Raw genomic sequence first — 14,889 nt, 5'->3', positions numbered from 1 at the left:
TTGTATGGGATTTTAGACATTTCATTAAGGTCTACACAATAAAGAGTATTAAGGGGGGATGATAAGGTCACCCAGTACCCTACACGACAAAACAGCAGAGCTGCCAGGTGAGTACAGAAATATTTACAGTTTTTCTTTTTGGTTTCTCCCAGACAATAATGAGATCAGAATGAAATCACATGGAGACATGTTCTTTTGTCTCCTGCTTCTCACATTGTTCTCCTGAGAAAAAATCCCCCAGTATTCTGACAAGTGTCTCCTCTTAAGTTTCAGCAGAGTCACACATTGGCTCCAGATTTTCTAAGTAGAGCCTTGACATTTTTCTTGCAGTTTGAAAATATATGCATTGTGTGCTCAGCGACATTTTATGAAACGTATGGGCAGCTGTTTGTGGTAATAAAACCCTGTACTATCATTACAAAACTGTAGGCCTTGGTTCTTATCTTGCTATGCTCCGGTTAGATCAGACTTGGGGTAGAAGAGTGGGCAGGAAGTGTGACATGTTGTTTAAGGCTTTGGACTTCAAACCCAGAGATAATGGGTTCAAATCCCACCGCTGACACCACTGTGTGACCAGAAGAAGGTTATTTCAGCTGCCTATGCCCCAAAGGGAGAAACAAAAGAAATGTAACCAATCATAGCCCAGATGTTGGAAGTCACCTTAGATAAAGGCGTCAATCCAATAATAAACATGAAATATGAAGTCTGGAAAGAGAATAAAATAAGACTAGAGAGAGACCTCACAAAACCTAACATTTTTTTCAAACCACATTCTCAGTTTTGACTCCTTTCACCTCAGTTGTATCTCAGGTCTCCTTTTTTGTCTGAAGCTTTCTCCTAAGGAATTTTAAGAGAAACATCTGTGACAACGTTGATTCTTAAATGAACCATAAATGTGAATCTCTTTTAGGTCTCATGAGCCATCAAAGATCAACCACGAAGTAGTAACATTTTTCTATGGGGTCACCTGTGAGTCTTATATGTGTGGAGCAGTTGAAATTGATTGATCTTATAATGACATTATTCTCCTTTAAAAAGCTTATTGAGGAGTCACCTTAGAATAATTAACTAACTATGGTCAGGTGTTGTTTGAAATAATTGAATGAATATGTATTTTACATTAATATGGAGGGCAAGGAGAAGAGTGTCAGGAGTGATTTGTGACAGACGGGTATCAGCAAGAGTGAAAGGGGAGGTCTACAGGACGGTAGTAAGACCAGCTATGTTATATGGGATGGAGATGGTGGCACTGACCAGAAAGCAGGAGACAGAGCTGGAGGTGGCAGAGTTAAAGATGCTAAGATTTGCACTGGGTGTGACGAGGATGGACAGGATTAGAAATGAGGACATTAGAGGGTCAGCCCAAGTTGGACAGTTGGGAGACAAAGTCAGAGAGGCGAAATTGCGTTGGTTTGGACATGTGCAGAGGAGAGATGCTGGGTATATTGGGAGATGGATGCTAAGGATAGAGCTGCCAGGGAAGAGGAAAAGAGGAAGGCCTAAGAGAAGGTTTATGGATGTGGTGAGAGAGGACATGCAGGTGATGGGTGTAACAGAACAAGATGCAGAGGACAGAAAGATATGAAAAAAGATTATCCACTGTGGCGACCCATAATGGGAGCAGTCGAAAGAAGAAGAAGTAGATGGAGGCCAAAATGGTGGCACAGTGTTAGCACTGCTACCTCACAGTAAGGCAACCGGGGTTTGCATCCCAGGTCCTCCCTGTGTGGAGTTTGCATGTTCTACCCATGTCTGCCTGGGTTTCCTCCAACACTCCAAAGACATGCAGGTTACCTGAATTGGTGATCCTGAATTGGCCATGGCGTTTGATCGAGGTGTGTTTGTGTGTGTGTTTGCCCTGCAATGGATTGGTATCCTGTCTGGGGTTTGTTCCTGCCTTGCACCTTATACTTGCTGGGATAGGTTCCAGCAAAAAACAACCCTGTTAAGGGCTAAGGGGGTTAGAAAATGACTGACAGTTATTTGGAAATATATCTGTTTTGAGAAATCAACTAATCATTTTCCTTAAGGTGGCACACACAATGACAAGTACTACGTACTGCCAAATGTAAAACAAACTCAAAAGTGTTTTCACTATGTGGGCGGAACCCCTGATTTTAGTACTAAATCAGCAATTACATTAATGAGCCATTTGAATGATGTCCGAATGCATTTGCCTTTGGGAAAATATACACTGTTGGAACAAAATCCAAGTCTGAACTGAGAAAGAAGCCAAAGTAATCATGAAAACTGCAGTATAGTGTAGCTTTGAGGTTAGGCTATTCAGCTGTAACAATTAAGGATATCAGTTCAATCTCTAATAATTTGTTATGTGACATACTTGCATTTGTCACATAAACACATTTAAATGGTGTTTATTATGGAAAGGTGCAATAAAAGTGACTTGGTTTTATATCTGTGACAGAAATGACTTAATAAATCTGCAATAGAGTAGACAGGCAGACAGGCAGACAGGCAGATAGATAGATAGATAGATAGATAGATAGATAGATAGATAGATAGATAGATAGATAGATAGATAGATAGATAGATAGATAGATAGATAGATAGATAGATAGATAGATAGATAGATAGATAGATAGATAGATAGATAGATAGATAGATAGATAGATATGAAAGGTGCTAATGTGAAAGGCACTATATGATAGATAGATAGATAGATAGATAGATAGATAGATAGATAGATAGATAGATAGATAGATAGATAGACAGATAGATAGATAGATAGATAGATAGATAGATAGATAGATAGATAGATAGATAGATAGATAGATAGATAGATAGATTTCCCAGTGAGGTGTTGTGCAGGTGTATTGCTGTTGCTATAAAGGACCTCCCTTAGTGTTTCTTCACATACTTTTTCTAAATAGTTCATTGGCTGACAGTCCACAGGGTTGGTGTGTCAGAGAGTTGTTGTGCTGCATTGTTCATGATGGCACTCAGTTTTGTTTTCATTCTCTCCTTCTCTTCTACCTCCAGGTTGCCCAGAGTGCATCCCATAACTGAATCTTCTCTTTTAATTAGCCTGTTGATTCGGTGGGCCTCTCTTCAAGTGATGTTACCAGCCCAGCACACCACAGCATAGAAAATTGCACTGACCATCACAGAGTTTTACAAGATGTGATGGATGTCACTACCCACATTATAGAGAATGGAAATGTAATTGAAAAAAAAGTTCCATTTTAAATCCAAATAACTCCTTTTGTAACACACTTGTACTTGTTAAGTACAACACACTTAAAAAGTGTTCATTTGTAATAGCAAAGTTTTCTTTAGTAATATGGTGTAGCCTAGTGTTTAGGATATTGAAATGTAACAGAAAAAGATGATAAAATGGCTCATTGCAAATGTCATTCTGAACAAACCAATTCACTTTCTTAAGCTCCCATTGAATAAAAATGTAAAAGGTAGCATTGGACCAGTAAAACACATTCAACATTGTGCACAAAATACACTTTGTTTTGGCTAATTTAATGTGGCTTAGCAGTTATCAGATTTTGGATTGTCACTGACAAGGATGCTGGTTCAATCTCCTATGACTCAATGACCTTTCAGAAATCAGCATCCTGTAATTTAGATAAAGGTAGCAGATAACTATAACCACAGGCATGGTTCTGAAGAACGTGACTAATGTCAATCAGTGAAACAGGTTAGGATTGGGAAATTCAGACCAGTGCTGTCATTTCCAGGGTAGAATGTACACAGTGACTTCTATTTATAGCACACATGCTAAAAATAAACCTCAGCCTCTACCTACGTAAAGAAGGAAAAGGTCTTTCATTAAACCACACCTGTCAGACTGCATTGTGTTGAAAACAAAGGTGAACAGGAGAGATAAATGTCACACAGCGCAGCCTTTTTGCTGACTGTGACATGATCTATCTTTACTCTTTATGCACATATTGAAGATAAATAACACTCTGGATTTAAGATTCCTATGCTGCTAGTGACTAGATAAGAAAAAATTTTCAAGATAACTTTGCTCCTAAAAGAATCACTGAAAAAGAAGGACCTCCGAGTTTTCAATCTAATGAAATTAAAAATAAAAAGCCAATGAAAAAGGAAAAAATGAGACAGTAAAAGGAATAGATAGATAGATAGATAGATAGATAGATAGATAGATAGATAGATAGATAGATAGATAGATAGATAGATAGATAGATAGATAGATAGATAGATAGATAGATAGATAGATAGATAGATAGATAGATAGATAGATAGATATTGTGACCTCCATGGGATGCCACTGAGTTCCAAACTCCAGACAAAACCACAACAAGACCGTTCTGGGTACAAATTAATGTTTTTTACTAACAAAATATTTTTCATGGGTCTACACCACAATGTCCAATTCACAATATTTCTTTCTACTCCTCCAGTTTGAATTTTGCCCTCTGCCTGCCAACTCAGAGTCAGCTCTTGGAACGAGATGGCTTCCTTTTATGATAGACTCAGGAGTACTTCCAGAGCCACAGCCTAGCATAACGGAAGCACTTTCAGGTCATATAGGAGGCTTTCAAACTATGGGAGAGTATTTCCCACAGCACCCCATGGCAGCTCCCAAGGACCCTCACAGTGCTGCCCTTTGAAACTTCAAAATCTCTGGCAACCCTGCCGGTGTCCATGTTGGGGCCAAACCAGAGGAGCACTGCCCCCTCTCATACTGGGGGTTGAATTGTTCAGAATCCCTCAGTTCATCCATTATTTTTTTTATCCCAAATGGGATCCCAGCCAGGATGTGCCTCCTCTCACATTTGTCCTTCCATTATGGCCAGAAATGGATATACGTTCCATCCCAGTTGTGGCACCAGTTCATCCAACATGGCACTTGCGATAGATAGATAGATAGATAGATAGATAGATAGATAGATAGATAGATAGATAGATAGATAGATAGATAGATAGATAGATAGATAGATAGATAGATAGATAGATAGATGTTTATTGTTGTTGTAGTTAAAAACAAAATCAGTCCGACACATTTTCTAAAAAAGCATAATAAAAAATAAGTAAATAAATAAAAAGATATGTAAAAGAAGTAAAATACTAGATTACAGAACATTAGGTACAATGGTCAATCTCTTGTTTTGTGAATCTTGAGTAGTGAAGTGATTACAGAGGTGACAGCTCTTATTAGCTGTCCCAGAAGTTATCTATTTTATTTGACTCTTTTTTTCTTTACCCGCAAGGTAGTAGGACAACCAAGCCATGTCCAGGACATGTTGGATGTTCAGTAAGCTGCTCTTCTTTCAATTTTGGCCAGTGTGAATAGCCTTTAGTGCTGGGAGTGCCCTAAACCAGGAAAGAGAAATGAAGTTTTTAAATCACTCAGTTCAGTCCTATTCACATACCTATAATTGGATGTTAGTGGAAACTTTGAAGATGCAGGGTCTGCATTTTGACACATGAATTCAAATGAAATGCATTGTGACTGGTCAAAAAGTCTTCAGGGCAGGTGAAACGGAAAGTACCGGAATAGTGCCAGAGGAGATCAACATATTAAAATTGTGACGCACTTGTGAAACACATGTGTTAAGAGTGTGAGAGATAGGGCTGTGGTTATTTAAAGGGTGATTTTGAGGAGCTAACAATAAAAACACAAAGCCCTGGTGTCCCACAGGGTTTACCACTGCATGTAATCACACCCCTGTCTAGCAGGTGCAGTGTTTCACCTACTTAACCATCTCATATTCTTCAGTGAACTAGTTTGATGAATAATTGATGGCTTTGCCTATCCTGTCAAGTCTGGTTCTGCTCAATCACTAATGATGTTATGGCAGTCTGTGGTAACACATAATATGAAGCCCCTTAACTGTTTCGGGTTTCTCTACTTCTCTGAATTCTTAGTTCCCATATAGAGAGAAGCCCTCCTGTTGTCTATCCTCTTAAAAGTCCCCAATATGGTCCCCATTCTCCACACTTGGAGTCATGTTCTACCACTTAACAGTCTGGAGGTTTAAAATACCCTCCTGCAAGTCTTCCTGCCCAACTGTCCTGAAAAGGGCACAAGAGATGCAACTTTCACTACCTAGAACTGTGTGATCTCACCCTATTGACCATAAAGTATTCTGTCCCCAGCCTAAACTTGGCCTTATCTTTTCTCTCTGGTGTCCTTGGGTGAATTAATTTCAGGATTCATATTGCATCTCCAGGGTTCATTGACATAGAGAGCCAGATCTGCCATTTATATGAAGTAGGTGATTGCCTAGATCAGCAAAATTTGAGGGGTATTTGAAAACAATAAACACTCTGACTTACGAACATTCACATTCAATTCAACTATCCAATGATACTGTTTTATATTACTTTTGCATACTAGCAATGTTTGATCTTACCATTTATCGACCTACATATATGATCACCCAAATCTCAGGATGCACCGTGTTCAGCTTGTCAGAGGCTCTTTTTAAACAAAACGTTGTCATTTCTTAATTTCTTCAGATGCAGGTTCATAGTTTTAGTTTTGTTTTCATGGGTGCCAATTGTGTTGAAGCGGTTGAACCATTTCAGCTTAAAGAAATGGGAATTAAAAGGTGATATGACTGACATTTTTAAAATTATGAAAGGAATCAGTACAGTGGCTCAAGGCTGTTACTTTGAAGTGAGTTTAATAAGAACGTGCACAGAGGGAAGCTTTTTAAAGGTAAATTTCACGCAAATATTACAAAGCTTTTCTTTACACCCTAGACAAATGGAATATGTTACCAAGCAGTATGATAGAGAGTAGAACTTTGGGGAACTTTAAAACTAAACGCGATGTTATTTAAGAAAAATCAGGTGGATAGGATTGGCAAATCTTGTTGGGTTAAATGGCCATAAAATCAGGACCTGATAAGAAAGGTGCTAGAACTGAAGATCGAAATCCATTTACCTCATAATTTCATTTACCCTTACACAGAGTGCAGTAGATAGTGCTGACAAATCATTGCACTTGGACCTTTGATCTAATCCTGAGTAGGGAGTTTGTATGTTCTTCCAGGACCATTTCTAAGAACAGACTGTCCCTCTAGTGGTCAGGGCGTATTACTGCAACCCCTATGTTTAGATTCTTATCTTTATTTCGTTCAGAACAATTTGTCCAGACCTGACTGGAGCACAAAGAAATGTGTATGTTGTACTCCTCAACTTTACCTGCATCGTCTGCACTATGCACAGCCCAATCTGTGTGCTGTTGCGTATGCTAGTGCAGGCAGCATGTCACGTATCTCGTGTACGTGTGGCCTCCTCACTACCTATTTGCTACGTGCCTAATCATGAGGCAGAGCTGCTTCAAATTTGGCAGTTAGCCTCTGCCAGGACCAGGAGTCAGGACTCACCCCCTTGGTCTTCCCACCTGACGTGCAGCCTGCCAGCCGGACACACAGCTGGGTCCCAGTCCCCTCCTCCTCTTCATGCATGGCACCACAGAGTGAGTGATGGCCAACCCGGGTTCTGTCCAGACTCTAATGAGTGACTGAGTCCAGGCATCTTCCTCCTGTCATTGCTGCCACCCACTTGGCTTATTCTTTGGGTCTAGTGGTGCTAAGAATACATCATTTGATGATGTTGTAAATGGTTTTGCTGCAAGAAAGTCGAGGTGTGTCCGATTTTTTAAATATTTTTGTTTGCAATGTTAAGTTCCTGCATTTACCAGTGGCTTCTTTCTATTATTATTTATTTGTTGTACTTCCTTTTTCTATATAAAGTTTGCAGAGACTGTTAAATAAGTTATTTACATGTTGTGTTGTCCTATTTTGTTATTTTATTGCGCTATATAAGTTTTGTGTGTTTTAGTGCATACACAATTTACATGCAAAAGAGTTCTGTTGTTATATTATTATTATTCTATTTACATTTATTTATTTTTAATTAAATAAGTTTTTAACCTGTGTTAGTAGCATATTGTGCGCATGTGGCTGTATATGATGGTATGAAAGGGGGGAGCACTAAATAGGTCAGAAACGGCCTTGTGTTCTTCCATTCTCATATGCCCTTCTCCTGGGATCAAACTATCCTAATCCAGTTCAGGGTCATAGAAGCTACAGCATAGGGTGTAAGGGGTATAGTGATCCCACTGCTAACACCAAATTGTTAAAGGAATGAGCATCATTGTGTGCTTAGGCAATTATGTCAGAAACACCTTTATTTTGGAGCTAAGAGGTAGCATAAGCAGACAAAAAAGAACAGGGCCAAAATGGACACTTATAGAACTCTATAAAGAGACAGGCACTAACCTTGCTGCTCCTCCATTCATCAGAACTTTCAAAGTCCTATTTGTCAGATAAAAGTCAAACCACTACAGTGCTGTGCCCAATATTTCAGACATTCAAAGAGCACATTATTACCATTTCATTAGAAAATGGTGTTGTGTTGTGTTCCAGGGTCTGATGTTGGCACTGAAGATTTTAGTGATGTCCCACTAACGAGTGACCCAAAGCTAGCTAGGCTGACTTTAGTGATGGGTTTGCTACCAACACCACTAATGAGTGTGATGGAAAATCTATGACCACCGCTGGCAAATGTTGCCAGGTCAGCCAAGTGACAGATTTCTCTGGTATTAGTGAATCACTGACTCAATCGGTGTTGAAGTTGACATCTTCTCTTACAGCCAACAGGGCACCCAAATTTGTGATTCATCGAAACACTGGATAATAGTGTGTGGCTGGATAAGGGATATCAAAAGATGCAATTTTGGCATTTGTGTGATAATATCATTGAAAACGGATTCCCTCTGGTATTCAGACATTGGAAATGCACATATGCACAAATTGTAAGAAATGGCAAAATGGTAATCTGCCGTTTGGCTGTGATATAATTCTACTGGTCAGTGGTCAAAATTATAACAGATATTATTTGAGAGTGTGTGTATTGTGATTGTACAATCAAAAGGTAGTTAATCAGTCGTTCCACAAAAAAATGATGACACCCCATATGTTGTGTCAAGCAAGAATGCTTAGGATTCATCTTCAAGGTCTCTGAGGGGGTAAGCAGTCCCACCCCGAGCTGAGAGGAGGCACCAATGTTAACACTTTCTTCTTCTCTCTCTACACTACTGAAGCTCATTGACCAGAGGAAGACTGAGGTCACTTCCATTTCCTCCAAGTCCTTCCTCTTCCAGCGCCATCCAATAAAAGGACCCCAACAACCACAAGATGGTGTTCATTACAAACCAGGAGACCAGCCTGTCCACTAGGCACGCCCACCTTTGTTTATTATTTTTGCCAACCCAGGGTGGAAATTTTGGCACCCTCATGAATCTGTTTTATTTTGCTTTACTTAAAAATACCCAACTCTGATAAAACGGGGTGGTCTGTCTACTGTCTTTTTAAAGAAGGAAGGGCTGGAATTCTAAAAATTAACACAGATTTAAAAGAAATAAAAATAACATTAGGCCTTTTATGAAATCCTTATGCCACTCCTGGACTACATGCAAGGATCAGATTGTCGATTCACTGGCAAATGGAAAGTTCTGTTATAACTGGAAATTTCATTTAACTTTCAGTGAGCCTCAATTTAACGATAAAAATTATCCGATGTGTCCTGATGTGGAAAATCTTCAATTTCTGAACTACCGTAGTGTTTATATTAAATTTCAATTATTTTGCTCAAACGAACCAGAATGAACTGAATTTACAGGGATTTAGTTACAGGAATTGCAAGCATTCTTTTGTATTATACTAATGATTTATGCATTTGTTCCAGTCAGCTTCTTTTCCAATTAGATTATGATCTGGGAATGGGAAATAAGCACAGATGCCAATGAACCTGTTTTAATTAATTTATAACCTGGGAACAGATTAATGGTGTAGGAGTAGGAATTACAGAATTAGTTTACAGCTTGGAAAAGGAAGGAATGCAGAGATACTTAAAAGATTAAACACTTTGATCAGAGTCATTCGTCATCAGCACAAGACAGCTAATCAGATGTGTGCAATGTCACATGTCCCAAAACTCCCACATATGCATTTTGACATAAACATGTCTCGCCTGAGTTACCAAAATGAAGAAGAAGAAAATAACAGCAGAAGAATGACATAGGAAGTAAATGTCAGAGATCAAGAGATGTGAGACCATCTAATCTGGATGTCAGAAACCATAACCTATAAATAACAAGGATTGCTAAATCAAAAGTTACCCTGGACGTCACCCCTTGACATGCCTTTCAGTAAGCTTTTCTGAGACTATTGTCACACATGGGGCTAATCATGTGCACTATTGCCTTCTCTCCTACCTTGCAGGAACAAATAAAACCTAGCCCACTTCCTTCTGGATACAGAGCACACCCCGATGATGTCATTTTCTCCTTGTTAGAGGGGCCGCCTCTTTCTTCCCCACCAGCACTATAAAAGAACCAGCACTTCTTCCCTGGAGCAGTCTTATCTTGGACTCAGTCCTTTGAGGTTACTTTGCACTAATGATCACTATTTTCTTGGCAGCAAAACTTATAATATAATATAACTTGTGAATTTCCCATTGGGATTAATAAAGTATCTATCTATCTATCTATCTATCTATCTATCTATCTATCTATCTATCTATCTATCTATCTATCTATCTATCTATCTATCTATCTATCTATCTATCTATCTATCTATCTATCTATCTATCTATCTATCTATCTATCTATCTATCTATCTATCTATCTATCTATCTATCTATCTATCTATCTATCTATCTATCTGTCTATCTAATACACGGGATGGATCCCCCAAACCTTCATATCTTGTCCTTGTCTTTCTACACTGTTTATATCCAAACTTTGCTATCTGTTTCCATCATCTTCTTCTTTATCTGTTGGCTGCTCCTGTTAGGGGTTGCCACTGCAGATCATCTTCTTCCATATCCTCCTGTCCTCTGCATCTTGCCCTGTCACACCCATCACCTGCATGTCCTCTCTCACCACATCCATAAACCTTCTCTTAGGCCTTCCTCTTTTCCTCTTGCCTGGCAGCTCTATCCTTAGCATCTTTCCCCCAATATACCCAGCATCTCTCCTCTGCACATGTCCAAACCAACGCAATCTCGCCTCTCTGACTTTGTCTCCCAACCGTCCAACCTGAGCCGACTCTCTAATGTACTCATTTCTAATCCTGTCCTATGTTAATAAATAACATGTTGTTTATATATTTTCTATACTTTGCCCTTTATCTAGAGTGATTGAAATAAGAAAAGGGTGCCAAGTGTGAGTTAGATGGCTACTGTCTCATTCACAGGACTTTTCAAGGCTATTGTTGTTGCTCCTCAATAATTAGAACAACTGTGGTAAAAGTAAGACATTGTCTGGTTACTAAGCAGCATATAACCAAAAGAGTTGAGCTTTTATGTGTGTCATGACGACATCCTCATGTTTGTTAGAGCTGATGATAGTGAATACCTGTGCAGAGAATCTCATGTAGAATGTGACGCCACTCAAGTCTTTATCTGGATAGGATCACTAAGTGCATGTGTTTGTGTGCGTGTTATTCTTCAAGGATGAGAGTAGATGAACCCAATAAATGTTCCCAGTAAGTCTCACAAACTTCCTGATAATACACTATGTAATTATCTATATTGTCACACACATGAGCATCAGGAGTGTCTTCCTGGTGCTGAGTCAACAGAACAAGAGGGGAAAGTTTCTGATATGGCACTGCCACTAATGCAGTTTTGATTTGCATTAGAATGGAGAGGAGCCTTTTTGGGCTGACATCACTTCTGGTCTGGACAGCTCCGCCCCTTCTAATTCCTCCACTACTTAACCAGCCTCTGCCAGGAAGTTGCCGTTCATTTGGACCCAACAGCCTATGAGCAGGAACAGATCTCAACTTCTTTGGAAGCCATTTTGGGATATATGAGTCAACAAATGATATCTACTGCTTCTCTTAGTTCCTTTCATTCAATTCCAACCCGGATATTGAACAGGTTGAATATAAATATACACCATAACATTCTTCAATTTACTTAACCCAGTTCATGGTTGTAGGCGTCAGAGCCTATCTAATCAACACTAGTTGCAAGACTAGAAACAACTCCACGGCAGGTAATCCTCACACTGGCCTAATTTAGGGGCACCATGTAAGATAATCTGTGCGTCTTTGGAATGTATGAGGAGAACCACACAGACATGATCTGCTCACACAGGAGGACCAGACCAAGACTCAGACCCAGGACACTAGAGCTGCGAGACACTATAACTATTAGTTTGGTTCAGCTAGTGTGGCCTAATGGGTGAGAAAGGTGCAGCTGCGATCACCAACAACTCATTTTGTGACTGTGAGTGAGTTAGAGAAACAGGAACACTATCTGCTCTGTCAGCCTATACATTTGACAATACATACACCGATTAACCACAACATTAAAACCACCTGCTTAATATTGCGTCTGCCCCTTTTGTGCCACCAAAACAGCTCTGACCTATCGAGGCATGGACTCCAGAAGACCCCTGAAGGTGTCCTGTGGTATCTGGCACCAAGACACTAGCAGCAGATCCTTTTAGTCCTGTAGCTTTCAGGGTGGAGCCTCCATGGATTGGGTTTGTTTTTCCAGCACATCCCTTAAATCCTTGATCAGATTGAGATTTGGGGAATTTGGAGGCCAAGTCAACACACTTAACTCTTTGCTATGTTCCTCAAACCATTCCTGACTGAACAATTTGTGCAGTGAGGCAGGGTGCATTATCCTGTAGATAAAGGCCATTGCCATCAGGGAGTACTGTTGCCATGAAAGGATGTACATGATCTGCAACAATCTTTAGGTAGGTGGTACTAACTTTCAAGTGAAGGCCAGGATCCAAAGTTTCCTAGCAGAACACTGCCCACTGCATCCATCGGCTTCCCTTCTTCCCATAGTGTATCCTGCTGCAATCTTTTCCCCAAGATAAATGACGCATACGCACCTGGCCATCCACATGATCTCAAAGGAAGCATGAAACATCAGACCAGGTCACCTTCTTCTATGGCCCAGTTCTGATGCTCAAATGCACATTGTAGGCACTTTCGACAATAGACAAGGGTCAGCATAGACACTCTGTCTGGTCTGTGGCAACACAGCCCCGCACACACCAAGCTATTGTACACTGTAAGTTCTGACTCCAGCATTACGTTTTCAGCAATTTGTGGTATAGTCGCTCTTCTGTGGGATTGGACCATTCGGGCTAGCCTACACTCACCATGTGCATCAATGAGCCTTAAGTACCCATGACTATGTCACCAGTTCACTGGTTATGCCTCCTTGGACCACTTTGGTAGGCACTAACCAGGAACACTCCACAAGTCTTGTTGTTTTGGAGATGTTCTAATCCAGTCAGCTACCCATCACAATTAGGTCTTTGTCAGAGTCGCTCAGATTCTTATGCTTGCTCATTTTTCCTGCTTCCAACACATCACCTTGAAGAACTGACCGTTCACATCCAGCCTAATGTATCCCACCCTTTGACAGGTGCCACTGTAACGAGATAATCAATGCTATTCACTTCACAAGTCAGTGATTTTAATGTTGCGGCAGATCGGTGTACACTTGGCTGACACTTTCATCCCACAATGTGACATGCTGCACTGGTTTTGTTTTTTTTTCCCAATTGGAGCACATGCATCTCTGAACCCACTACCTCAGGGTCTGAAGTCCAAAGCCTTAACAGCTACACCATACTACCATATGCCATATGAGATTTTAAGTTAATGTTTGAAAATATCCAAAGAGACGATTTACTGACAGACCCACAGAAGGCACTTTCCCAAAATGCCTAAATGGTTCTATAGTGGATGGTCCGGTATGTAACAACATGTAGAATGAAATTCTCACTAACATCAGCCTCATTGATTTTGTGATAGGCCTTGTATATGCTACTGTATACTGTATATTCATACACATATAAGGGATACGTATATAAGGGATACGAAGGCTGGGATACATTCCAATCCATTGCCTGGCTAGGAGGCCAGGAGAATGGAAAAATCAGGAAAAAAGGAAGGATGTCCCCTACCAGACATCTGCTTAAGCTGGTATCCCTGCCGGGACAGGTTCAGGTTCTTTATCTGGCATGGAGGTCAATATAATGATAGAATTGGGGGAGTTAACCTGCTCAGGATCCCTGGGTTAGGATTCCCACACATATACCCGCAGTGAATGCCAGAACCTGTAACCCTGTGGAGCAGCATGTTGGGTTCCATGTGAGCCACCAGAGGGATCTGCCAGGATTTGCAATCCCTACTTTCAGAAAAGAAAGAAAGAAAGAAAGAAAGAAAGAAAGAAAGAAAGAAAGAAAGAAAGAAAGAAAGAAAGAAAGAAAGAAAGTGTTTGTGATTACAAAGAAGTCTTTTGTAAGGAATTTGTACAAATAAACCTGTTTGTACCTGGGATTTGTGTCATGTGGTAGTGTCTGCAGTTTGGGTGACTTTGAGTGACTTACTCGCAATGATCCTAGGAGCTCTGTTGTCCGGGGCTTTATGCCCCTGGTAGGGCCACCCAAGGCAAACTGGTCCTAGGTGAGGGATGAGACAAAGAGCGGTTAAACAAAACCTCCTATGAAGAAAAACAATTTTGGACGGCGTTTTCCCTTGACGCGGGTCACCGGGGCCCCACTCTGGAGCCAGGCCTGGAGATGGGACTCGGCCGGGCACAGCCTGAAGAGGCAACGTGGGTCCCCCTTCCCATGGGCTCACCACCTATGGGAGGGGCCAAGGAGGTCGGGTGCAGTGTGAGTTGGGTGGTGGCCGAAGGCGGGGACCTTGGCGGTCCGATCCTCGGCTACAGAAGCTGGCTCTTGGGACGTGGAATGTCACCTCTCTGAAGGGGAAGGAGCCTGAGCTAGTGCGCAAAGTTGAGAGGTTCCGGCTAGATATAGTCGGACTCACCTCGACGCACAGCTTGGACTCTGGAACCAATCTCCTTGAGAGGGGCTGGACTCTGTAC

The sequence above is a fragment of the Erpetoichthys calabaricus genome, chromosome 3, assembly GCF_900747795.2.
Source record: "Erpetoichthys calabaricus chromosome 3, fErpCal1.3, whole genome shotgun sequence".
Classification (NCBI taxonomy): domain Eukaryota; kingdom Metazoa; phylum Chordata; class Cladistia; order Polypteriformes; family Polypteridae; genus Erpetoichthys; species Erpetoichthys calabaricus.
The sequence above is the reverse complement of the archived record's forward strand: the minus strand, read 5'-3'. Positions refer to the sequence as shown.